We start from the raw sequence: 12,172 nt of genomic DNA, 5'->3' as shown, positions 1-12,172 counted from the left end.
TTCTGGTATTTTGTGAACTGTTAAGCACACATTTGATTAAAGTTGATTAATTTAAAATCATCAGCATTTCTTACATTTTAGGTTCTGCATGAATGTGACCAGACCTCTCTATAGAACTGCTAACGTTTACTTAGGGTGCTCTTAAAGGGAAATTCAAGTCTTCATTTTTCTGATTGTTTATACGGCCTTTTTCCTGATTATAGGTCAGAATCTGGCCCATGCATATCACCTGTGGCACAAGAGGATGGGCAGCCTTAGGGGTTGGTTGTTATCTTTGGTTATCTAGCTGTATGAGTGGTGTACATTCTTCATAAAGCTAGATAACCGAAAGTAACAAGAATCCCATTACGCTCCTGAAAGGCACCAAGATCCCCAACACATATCCCCCATGCTGCACCACCCCATTCTACCAATCACAGCAAAACAAGCAACAAAAATGGCCGACATCATAGGACACGGAAGCAGAAGAAAAAGTCAAGTAAGTCGTGTGATGTCATCCAATTACACAGGTTTATGTGTGTATGTGTACATGACAATTACAACTATCTGTCTCCGTTATTCCGTCAAATATATCACAATTGCCTTTGAGAATTTTAGCAGTAGATTTGAGAGTTTGAGTATTTGTTGAGTTTCTTATAAATGTACATCTTTTAGTATTCACATTTTTGAGGCATTGAGATTTTCCCCTGAGCCGTAGAGTTGGGAAATCCTGATCGCTTTGAGATTGATCTCTAAAAATAATGAGTTATACACAATGCCATACACATATTTCCTCATATTTGCACATGGCCGATGGTATTGGTCCCTCGCAGCCCGGTTGGTCAAACAGGATCACTTGTAATCTAATAATCCCCCGATCCCTCTGTGTGGGGCTGCATGCAGCAGCTTATCCTTACGATCACATGGCCAGCAGTGGTGGGCGGGTCCCAAAGAACCAACACCAACCTGAATGGTGCTGACTGCGGACTTTGCCGAAATGCTTAACAAATTGGCCAGTCAGTAGCTGCAAGTAACACCATCCTATCACTGTAGCAATTCTGTACTTGGCTGATGGGTTTTTAGTTAAGGCTGTTGGAAAACAGGTGAAATGAATAGAAAGTATGGTTGCTTATTATAGCCTCTAGTCATACGTTATTTGGATTGTGGAAGTTTACAATGGACTTTTTAAGTTAATCCCATGATCATGTCCCCTGCCAGCACATAGTCGACTGGACAGATTTGTTTGAGGCCAGTTTTGTTAAGCTAGATGGTTGTTTATTTGATTTCTCCCCCTCTTTCTTTCATATGGGAAGGTGTTTGATTTTGGTTTTGTTTGGGAGTTTGATTTGAGGTGACAGTTGGCTTGGTTGTGAATGTGCCAATGGCGAAGCCTCCATTGCATGAGGTGCTACCATGTGGAAAGGCCTGATGGATCTTGTTGAATGCCACTGTGTGGGGCTCTGTGGGGGAGTGGTCCGAGGGCAATCAACCAGAAACTGCCCCCAGTGACAGAGCCATGAGAGAGGGAACAATCCGGGCCTCAGCCCATAGTGGGGAGTAATTGGTCAATCAGATCTTCACACCTTCAATCAGCCATCAAGGCAAGGATGTTGATTTCTTTTCAACTAGAAAAAGAATCATGTCGAGTGAGGCTTCTAGTATGATTTTTCTGTCTTTCGGCCAAATCAGCCTTCCATAGCTTCAAGACATTACAGAGAAATTGGAGAGTAAATTGTATACTAAAGCACCAGTATGTTTGAAAAACATGTTATTCATCTGGTGATCAATGGCCTAAACAGGGTTTCAATCACATGTACTCTGCTAAATTTATACATTTGAATTCTGCTTTGATAACAAACACAATGTTGACTCCAATATGGCACGTTGGACTAGACTGAAACTCCTGTTGGAGCGTTTGTATAGCAACAACACTCACAATGTCAATCTTAGCGGGTTGTGCAGCGGTCCCTGCCTGCTGCATTGCAGGTGCTGAGTGTGACATTTGAGCTCAGGGCTCAGCGAGGGAGCGAGAGAGACGAGGGCCTTGACAGGAAGTGACAGGCGGTGATGTCACCACCTCCGGTGGCACAGTGGTACCTGGCTCTTTGTCTGTTTTCCCTAGCTACTGTCATTACCAACGAAATAATCCAGGGGAACTGGAACAAGGCCCCAATGACTGTTCTTGGCTGTTATCTGTGGTTTTATATACATGCCATTGTGGCTGTTCATGTGACAAATTGGCTTTTTACAAAGTGTTATGCAAGTCAAATTTGATTGAATGACAACATTTCTAGGTAGAGATTTCAGCAAAGTTAGATTAGCTTTCTGACATCAGTTTGTATTTCTTTTTCAGGCAGTAAAAACATTTTTTTCTCCAATTAGCAACAGTTTGTACGATAAGCATGAATACTATTTGAAGAAACGATGATATGATGTCAGTAACAGATGCCCATGAAGATGTGGGTACTGGTGCAACTGTTTTGTTTGTGGCGATAAGGAGGATAACTGTGTGTGGCACAGTCATGTCAATAACAGTCCACACTAGGGACCCTAGAGTACAGTTGCAAAATCAGGAGTTCTGGAACACCAGGGAATTCATTGAAAGTTCCTGTAATTTTGCAACCCTGCCCCAGAGGAAAGACGGCCTTAGCACTGCCTGCCTGAAAATGGCACAAAAACAGGAGTTCCACAAATCCTCCAGGACTCTACTGTAGCCCTATCTGGAGTGGAGGCAGGGAAAGAGAGAGGGGGATAAAGAGAAAGGATGGAGGGAGGGAGGGAGAGGAGAAAGGAAGGGAGGCAGAGAGAGGGTTTGGCGGATTTGTCTTAGCTTTCAGGCACTAGGCAAGCAGATTTAAACTCCAAGTGTGAAGTAGAAAAGCAGGCATTGTGGCCGGGCCCTGACGGCCCCACACCAGTAGACTTTACAGTCAATAGAGCTAGTACACTTGTCACAGGGAGACAATGGGCTCCTTTACCAGCATTTCAGCACCTCCGGGTCCTAACAGCCAGACGGGTTTCTGAAAAAGGCCCAGTGATTCTTACCCCTTTTTTCTGCCTCCCTTTCTCTCAACAGAACACACCAACAGAGTGGAAAACTGCTTCACTGCTGGGCTGGTACAGAGAGGCAGACTTTGCCATTTCTAAAGTGGCCCCCGCCTCCCTGTCGCTCACAGAGAAATTCATGTATTTCAGGCATTTACAGAAGTCAATGGGCCCACCCAGACAAAGGAGATCAAGTTTGGTAACTTAGCAGTAACAGGTGTACTTTGACTTGGTTCGGACCACACCGGAGTTGGATGCTATATTGTTGGAACCGTTGTTCTGTTTCCTCCCTGACAGTTTCGACTTGTGTGGAGATAAAGATGGAACTGCTTTACGGCCTTTGACAATCTGCTTTATATGTTTCCTCTTGGAAGTTAGTGCTGGGAGTTTGTTTGGCCTAGCTGTCCAAGATCAGTCTCTCATCATTTCTTGGTCTTTGAAAATGCTTCTCAGTTTTGCTACAATTCATCATTGATTTGTCTCCAAAGAGTTATTTTTAGATCTCCTTCCACTGTTGCCCCAGGGAGCTATGTTTAGATCTCCCTCCACTGCCCCAAAGAGTTATTTTTAGATCTCCTTCCACTGTTGCCCCAGGGAGCTATGTTTGCCCCAGGGAGCTATGTTTAGTTTAGATCTGCCCCAGGGAGCCTCCACTGTTGCCCCAGGGAGCTATGTTTAGATCTCCTTCCACTGTTGCCCCAGGGAGCTATGTTTAGATCTCCCTCCACTGTTGCCCCAGGGAGCTAGTGAAAGGTAAACAATCCAAATAGGGAAATATCAGAAGGATTTCAGAACACTGTACATTCTAGCATTTAGAACAATGTGCTCAACTGGTAATGCTTTAACACAGGATGCATTTTCTGAAAAAAGCAAATAATTTTCTGTATATTTTAACAGTTAGGAAAAAGAGCCTCTCAACAAAAAGACAAAGATTACATTTTCAGAAGTTTGGCAAATATTGCACAAACTGAAACACACTATTTCAGTCTTGAACAAAGCTTTGGACAGAGCCTGACAGAGCCTCAGTCCACAGAAGGCCATTCTGGTGAAATGACTTGTCAGAACGTCATGTGAAGGGGCTGTTCAGACCGAAGCTGCTATGGCAGCCATTGTCTTGTTCTCGCTCACACACCTACGAGTCCAGAGTAAGCACACAATTTCATTGTTCCCTGAGCTGTTAATATCAGAAGCTTCATAATGGAACCCATTCGCCATATTTGCATATGGCACTTTTCCAACAAGGACTCGGAGCGGGCTTGAAAGCCGGCCCACTTTCGTGCCAATGGCAGAAAAATGTCAAGTGCCAATTAGGAGAGGTTTGCCACCATTCAGTGGTACCCCACCCCCTCTAGTACTGCCCTTCCCTTCCTCCTAACCTACTCTTTCATACTCCAAGGCTCTTTCCTTCACCCCTATCCCTACTCCCCCATTATAGCCTACAAAATAGTGCCTCCCTACTGGCACCCAGAAACAAAAGCTGCCTCCTTCCTCTAGCCTGAGAGTGAAAACAGATAGCAGCTCTCTCCTCCCCGATTAGTCTGCTCTCTTCTTTGGTTCACCAAAGGTCATGTATAGGCTAGGCTGGTAGATAGTTAGTAGATTCCAACCCAGATTGGTGGAGTTAGTTTGTAGCTCTTGGGCAACTTGCATGTGTAGCTTGGCCGGAGAATGACATGGAAAAGCACCACTACAATATGCTTGACTATTTAATGCTAAAACAATGCAAAGGCTAACATAATAGCTCCAGCAACCTATTCATCAACCTAGTATGTTGATACAATAGCTCCAGCAACCTCTTAATCAACCTAGCAAGTTGATACAATAGCTCCAGCAACCTCTTCCTCAACCTAGCAAGTTGATACAATAGCTCCAGCAACCTCTTCATCAACCTAGCATGTTGATACAATAGCTCCAGCAACCTCTTAATCAACCTAGCATGTTGATACAATAGCTCCAGCAACCTCTTAATCAACCTAGCATGTTGATACTGTAGCTCCAGCAACCTCTTCATCAACCTAGCATGTTGATACTGTAGCTCCAGCAACCTCTTCATCAACCTAGCATGTTGATACTGTAGCTCCAGCAACCTCTTAATCAACCTAGCATGTTGATACAATAGCTCCAGCAACCTCTTCATCAACCTAGCATGTTGATACTGAAGCTCCAGCAACCTCTTCATCAACCTAGCATGTTGATACTGTAGCTCCAGCAACCTCTTCATCAACCTAGCATGTTGATACAATATCTCCAGCAACCTCTTCATCAACTTAGCATGTTGATACAATATCTCCAGCAACCTCTTCCTCAACCTAGCAGGTTGATACAATAGCTCCAGCAACCTTTTCATCAACCTAGCATGTTGATACAATAGCTCCAGCAACCTTTTCATCAACCTAGCATGTTGATACAATAGCTCCAGCAACCTCTTCATCAACCTAGCATGTTGATACAATAGCTCCAGCAACCTCTTCATCAACCTAGCATGTTGATACTGTAGCTCCAGCAACCTCTTCATCAAACTAGCATGTTGATACAATATCTCCAGCAACCTCTTCATCAACCTAGCATGTTGATACAATAGCTCCAGCAACCTCTTCATCAACCTAGCATGTTGATACTGTAGCTCCAGCAACCTCTTCATCAACCTAGCATGTTGATACAGTAGCTCCAGCAACCTCTTCATCAACCTAGCATGTTGATACAATAGTTCCAGCAACCTCTTCATCAACCTAGCATGTTGATACTGTAGCTCCAGCAACCTCTTCATCAACCTAGCATGTTGATACTGTAGCTCCAGCAACCTCTTCATCAACCTAGCATGTTGATACTGTAGCTCCAGCAACCTCTTCATCAACCTAGCATGTTGATACTGTAGCTCCAGCAACCTCTTCATCAACCTAGCATGTTGATACTGTAGCTCCAGCAACCTCTTCATCAACCTAGCATGTTGAGACTGTAGCTCCAGCAACCTCTTCATCAACCTAGCATGTTGAGACTGTAGCTCCAGCAACCTCTTCATCAACCTAGCATGTTGAGACTGTAGCTCCAGCAACCTCTTCATCAACCTAGCATGTTGATACTGTAGCTCCAGCAACCTCTTCATCAACCTAGCATGTTGATACTGTAGCTCCAGCAACCTCTTCATCAACCTAGCATGTTGATACTGTAGCATTGTTGTCTTTGTTATGATGAAGTTTCTCAACATTTGATCCCATGCAGCCAACCATCTGTGACTCCAATAGCATATTTTAGTTCACAGCCTTTCTACCACTGTATTAGATTATATTTTCACATGATCACGTAACCTTTCATGTGGTTTTGGTAGGATTTACAGTACATTTTGGGATATTTCACATGATTACATAGGCCATGCCCTGCAAACAAAATGTCCCACAGTCACTTCAATTTACATATTTTACACACATGATTACATTGTTTATTTATTTATGTCCTCCCCTGGGATATGAACTCACAACCTCTTGGTTCAAGGCATTACATACGATCTTCCTGCTACGCCACCATGTCTGTCCCAATAACTGATTTTACCTCTATTCCTATACTTTGGACTTCAAAGTAAATCTCAGCTTTGTTAAAAAAAACACTCAATAATAACTATTATATTTATCATTGTGATTCAGGAGTAAGTAAATAATATGCCCCACCAACATATTGTCAACTATATAGAAAACCCCCAAATTGATGAAATAAGTAAAGGAAATCAATGATGAGATAATAGTCATATTCATTTAGAACTAAAATAGCAGCGCAGATGGCACTCTTGAGCTAATTGCAGAGATGCATTGTAGGTAATTAATCTGTGGAGGACTTCTGAGAATACTACAGACTTTGTGACACAGCAGAAAGAACAGCGTACTCCAAATATAGAGAGTGTGATTTTAAATCCCAGCTGCGTCCCTAAGTGATCAAATTTAATCATATCGATTAAATATACAGTATTACACTATTTTATCTGAACAGCGTACCACTTACCTTAAAACTCCAATATTATTTCATTACTTCCCTTCCAAAGAAAAACATGAAAAGAGACACGTGAGATTAGTTGTTCACGTGAAACAATATCTTCACATGTATTACATTTAGAGTTCACATGTCAACACCACTTTTTCACATGTGTGGAGAATAAAGTTTTCACCTCACGAGATTTGCAGTAAAAGCAACATGTGAAATAAGCAGTTTCACATTGTGTAAAACATTTAAAAAATGTAAAAATGTTGCATCCTCATGTCACATTTCTTTCACGAGATCATGGTTTCTCGCCTGCTCAAATGTTTTCACGTATAGCTTCACATTATCACATTAACTTCACCAAAGATCACAATCACATGTGAAATTCAAAAAATACAGTGCAGTCAGAAAAAAGACAAGACATCTTTATAATACAAAAGGTAATCGTGTTTGTCCAATTGGGGCCACTGTTGTTCCTCCACATACCATTTACCTAACTTACCGCCTCCTGCCACTCAAAAGGATTTTCCCCCTGTTCTCTTTCTCTTTCATTCTTTCATTCAATCTCTGTGTCAATTTTTTTTCTTCCCAGGCTAGATTCTCAGATGGTTGGATCTGATTTGCACACATTTGCATAATGAAAGTCATTTGCATGCTCAGGGGCAGACTGTACCATGAGAAAATACATGAAAAGGTGTGTGTGTGGGTGTGTGTATACATACATATGCATGTATGTGTATCTCGGCTGGTTAAACTGCATACTCACATTTTCTCTTTTTGCCTCATCTCTTTCCCTATTCTTATTTTTTGTGCAGACTACCAACACCACCATGACAGAATGCTGGCAAAATGAGGCTGAAAAACAGGGAGAGGCGGAGAGGTTGCTGTTGACTCTGACTCCCTCTCCTCCGTATCTCCTCTCCTCTTCTCCCCTCCCTCGCTTCATCCTCAGCTGCCTTCCCCATTCTCCTGTACCGCGAGACGCAACCCACGCCACCATCTTAGGACGACGCTCGCTGGCATGAAATGGAAGTGAGGACCAGAGAGAGCAGGTAACAACAACAGCCCTGCGCCCGCCATGCTGCATCACGCCTCCATAACACCACCACCATCACCCCATCCTTTCCTCCTCCTCCGGACCCTCCCTTCTCTCTCGCTCCCTCCCTCTGCCAGGCTGGCCTTGCCTTTAAGCACCTCAGATGTGTTTGCTAATTGCAGAAATCACGAGACACGCTGATGGAGGGGGGAGGAAGGCTGGGGTTTTTGTGTGTGTGCTTGCATTAAATCCCTCCTCGCTCTTGCTCTCTCTCAGGCATTCAGTGGGCATCTGTGCTCTGAACAGCCCAGTTTTCTTCCCGTTTGGGAATTGTTGTGCCATCCTCTTCACACACGCCCGACATGGCGGCGGCTGCCATTTTGGTTGAAATACGCGGGCCGTATTCCCTGGTCAGAATAACTGAGACATGAATGTTCCACATTTAGCATATTATATAAGATAGTTACACCCAGAGACTATTAACGAATATTAGCTAGGGCTATATTATATCATCACTATTCTTATTATCATTAGTAATCAAAGACAGTGTACGCTTTTTGCAATATTTATTTTTACCAAGTCTTATCATTCCTTTTTTGCAATTAATTATCCTGATTTGCTGACATGTATAGATTTACGCAAATGACTGTTTAGTTAAACATTCTAAAAGCAGCTCAGAGCACCTCTTTAAAGGACAGAACTGTGACGTCCACGAGTCAGTGAATATGCTACTCAGACAGACACTGCAGTACAACACCAACACTTAGCGAAAGGGACCAGGAGAGAGTGAGTGTGGTTGAGGGACAGAGAGAGGGAGTGAGAGAGGCAGAGGCCGAATGAGAGTATGATAGCGAGGTCTCAGTAGCGGAAAGCTGTCTTTGTGTTGGTGGGTGAGGTGTTGGGGGAGCTGGTGCTGGTGCTGAGACAAGTCGTGTATTGTTCTCCTAAGCAAGCTTGTTGTAGCGACTCCTTTATTCAGAGCAGAGAGCTGCAAGTTTAAAAACCGCTTAATAACCAAAACACCAATTAGAGTCGGCTGGGTCCTATTAAATAAGGCAGCCGGTAAACAATGTGTGCCATTGTCCGTGCCACACGGAGAGAACTCCCTTTGTTTGTGTCTGCGTACTGGAGGTCGAGACACTGCTACGGCTAAGATACTGTACAGTGCCAGAGCATTGCTAATGGATAGGCTACTGAGTTACTACCCATGCATATGGACGGTGAAACACTAGAGTGCTATTAAGTCTGTCTCGTCGCCAATCCCGCCAAGGTGTTCCGCTGCATGAGGTCTACAGAGACATTGCTTTTCGGACGAGACATAATGAATTTATTAAGGTTATTAAAATCAATTATAGCGTCTGATTAAGCCAAATGTGGGGAGAGAAGAAAATCATGAAAAAACCACAACATTCACATTGGAGCTTCATCGGACCATTAGCTGGTAGCAGTTTTTTTTGTCTAAGTTTCTATGTTTTGGAGCCAGTCTAACAAAACATCGCATGAGAACCTTAATAGTAACAGTGTCTAATCTAATGCAAACCCACTAATCACGGGCAGTCTCTGTAAACAGGTGGTAGATTGAGCAGGGGCCAGGGCCATTCTAAATTTACTGTGTCAATTATGCAGAGCCCAAAACAATACAAACAGTAGACAGTGGAGTGGCTGGCGTTGGGTAATGAGATGATGTGTGGCCTGTGCGGGCTGGGAGCGAGGCGAGTCGAGGGGGTGGGTGGGCACAGTCAGCAGCTTGCGTCTGAGTGTGCGGGTCTGGAGGGCTGGAGTTTGGGCAGGGGGCAGACACTGTCCCGTCTGCACACACCCCTCCTGCCTAGACTAGAGGGTGGGGGGAGGCAGCTGGGACCTGGAGCACCCTCCCCCATACCTCCAGCAAAAGCTCCAGTCTTGGGAACTTTTGTGGAAGGCAGAGGTCCCCCCAATATTGGCACGTAGGGGCCCCCTAAAGTCTGGCTGTGTCTGTGGCTCCCACTCACCCCCCTCCCTCCTGTCTCCCCACAGCCTCCCAACCCCACACCTCCCTCCCCACTCCCTGCCTCTCTCCCCAATGTGACGCTGGGGGCCTGGGAAGGACTTGAAGTTCACGGCCAGACCTCCTATTGAGCTGACAGGCTGACTGTTTGCTCAATTCGACTCCCTATTCAAGACTGAGCTAGAAGGGGAGTTTAAGGGGTGTGGGGTGGGGGTGTTGGTGGGGGGGGACACCATAGCGCTGTGACTATTCATTCAGAGGGAGAGACAAGTGAATAGAGAGAGAGGAAAGGCCAGGAAGAAGATAAAGGGTAGAAGGGAGGGGAGAATAGACAGGGTGCATAAATAAGAGTGAGGATTCTGTGCACAAAGTTTGCTCTGAGCAGTGTGTGCCCCCTCTCACACTCCCTTAGACTCTTAATTATCAGAGTCCTCCACTCTACTCTCTCCCCCTCTTTCTCTTTCTCTCCTCCTCTCACAATCATTCTCATCGTCCTCTATGTCCCCCTGTCCCCCTGGTTTTATTGGCCCACATGCTGGGGTTGTAAATTTACCATTAACTAGCTCATTCACTGTAGGCCACTCAACAAAAACAAGACCATGATTCCCAATAACTCAAACCGACACCAATACCCTAAACCCCTTTTGTGACTCCACTTCTGTCTCATTTTACGTTTAATTAGAAATGTCCTTCCTTGACTTGTAGTTAGCCTATTGACATACAGTACAGTTTAAACTGCTATCAAGATGCTAGCTGGCATGGCTAACATGATTCTGGCTAAAAGCTAATATGGCTAACATAATTCTAGCTAATAACTAATATGGCTAACATGATGCTAGCTAGTTAGCATGCTGGCTCTACCCATTGTAGTTTTGAACCCAGAAAACCGCAAACATCATGTCTGGTTCTCTATGTACTCTATGACCCTTGGGTAAGATTTTAAGTTGCTTGTCTGAGTAGCTCTAAAATAAAAGGGCCCCCAGCTCTCAGAAGTCGCTCAGTCTCAGCTCCTACAGCTTAGGGTGTGTCACATGCTTCCTCTTTGCATTATGGCCCCGTAGTGTACCAGGCTCCCAAGAGTGGCTTTCAACTTCACCCTCAATCCCCTTGGCTAGCTGGCAGGCTTACCTCAGCTAAAACCAGACCAGGCGCACCTAAGACCACTTGTCAGAAACTCCCTGATGGTTTTTGCTATATGAAAGAGACTGTCCGTTCACTAGAAAATATTTTAACACATAATGTACTGGCTTTATTGTGAGTTTGTTTTATTTATCGTGATATTTTAACCAGTGGTTGGAACCGGTTCAGGGAACAGAACCGAAAACCAGAAAATAACAAAACATGTCAAGGAACGGAAACAGAACTGGGAACGAAAGTAATCTCCCGTGTTCCTGGAACAGAACCGCTATTTTCAAATCTTGAAAACTGGTTAATAATGTTATTTTTTGTTCCAAAAATATCCCTAATGTCTAGTATATAATTCTGCAATTCAGTGAAGTTCTGATGCTAGTAATAGCCTATACCCAAATCCCAATTTATGTCATGATGCTCAGCGCTTCAAACCATGCTCCTCCATTTCTCTCGCTCTCTCCCCACCTGTGAAAATTCAGTTCCATCATCTCTGACCAATTAAACATGTAGCCTGCACGTTCCATAGCAAGAACAAAAAATATAGGGTTTCAGTTCGGAATGATTGGAAAATAATTTGGGTCCCAACCCCTGCTTCTAACATACTATCTTTTTTTCCTCCAGGCAAATAATGGTCCAGAACACTGGGAGAGGGCAGAAATGACAGCGAGCAGTAATCCATTGGGAGAAGAGAAGTTGCCCACAAACTACCAACCCATCCCTAGTATTTGCAATGGAACAGGCCCATTACAACAATGTTTGTCCACTACACTCCGACTTGTGCCACAACATTTGAACATCAGAGCACTTTAGCTGCCTCTGACATGTGGTTGGACCTCTGGCCTGGGTTTTGTTATCCAACAAGGGCCAATCAGGATTGGTTCTCTTTCCTTTCATTAAGCCAATAAGAAAGTGGGGTGGTGGCGTGGAAAACAAGAGCAAATATCTCAAGATCCAAGATGAACAGAGAAGCACTGATTCTTGGATACACTGGGCTATGAATTAGAAACAAGACATGTGCTGTGTACCTA

At 44.1% G+C, this 12,172-nt stretch overlaps 1 long non-coding RNA gene across 1 annotated transcript in view; it reads left to right on the top strand.

The window, feature by feature from the left end:
* Positions 1 to 273: 273 nt before the first annotated feature.
* Positions 274 to 12,172, top strand: part of LOC124004835 — a 12,067-nt gene continuing 168 nt past the window's right edge. The window contains exons 1-3 of the long non-coding RNA XR_006833540.1: positions 274 to 478; positions 7,806 to 8,042; positions 11,766 to 12,172. The exon at positions 11,766 to 12,172 is cut by the window's right edge and continues 168 nt beyond it. This is a non-coding gene — a long non-coding RNA (uncharacterized LOC124004835). The remainder of the gene's footprint in view (positions 479 to 7,805; positions 8,043 to 11,765) is intronic.

This window comes from Oncorhynchus gorbuscha, linkage group LG19, assembly GCF_021184085.1.
Source record: "Oncorhynchus gorbuscha isolate QuinsamMale2020 ecotype Even-year linkage group LG19, OgorEven_v1.0, whole genome shotgun sequence".
Classification (NCBI taxonomy): Eukaryota; Metazoa; Chordata; class Actinopteri; order Salmoniformes; family Salmonidae; genus Oncorhynchus; species Oncorhynchus gorbuscha.
This window is presented reverse-complemented; position numbering and strand designations above follow the sequence as displayed.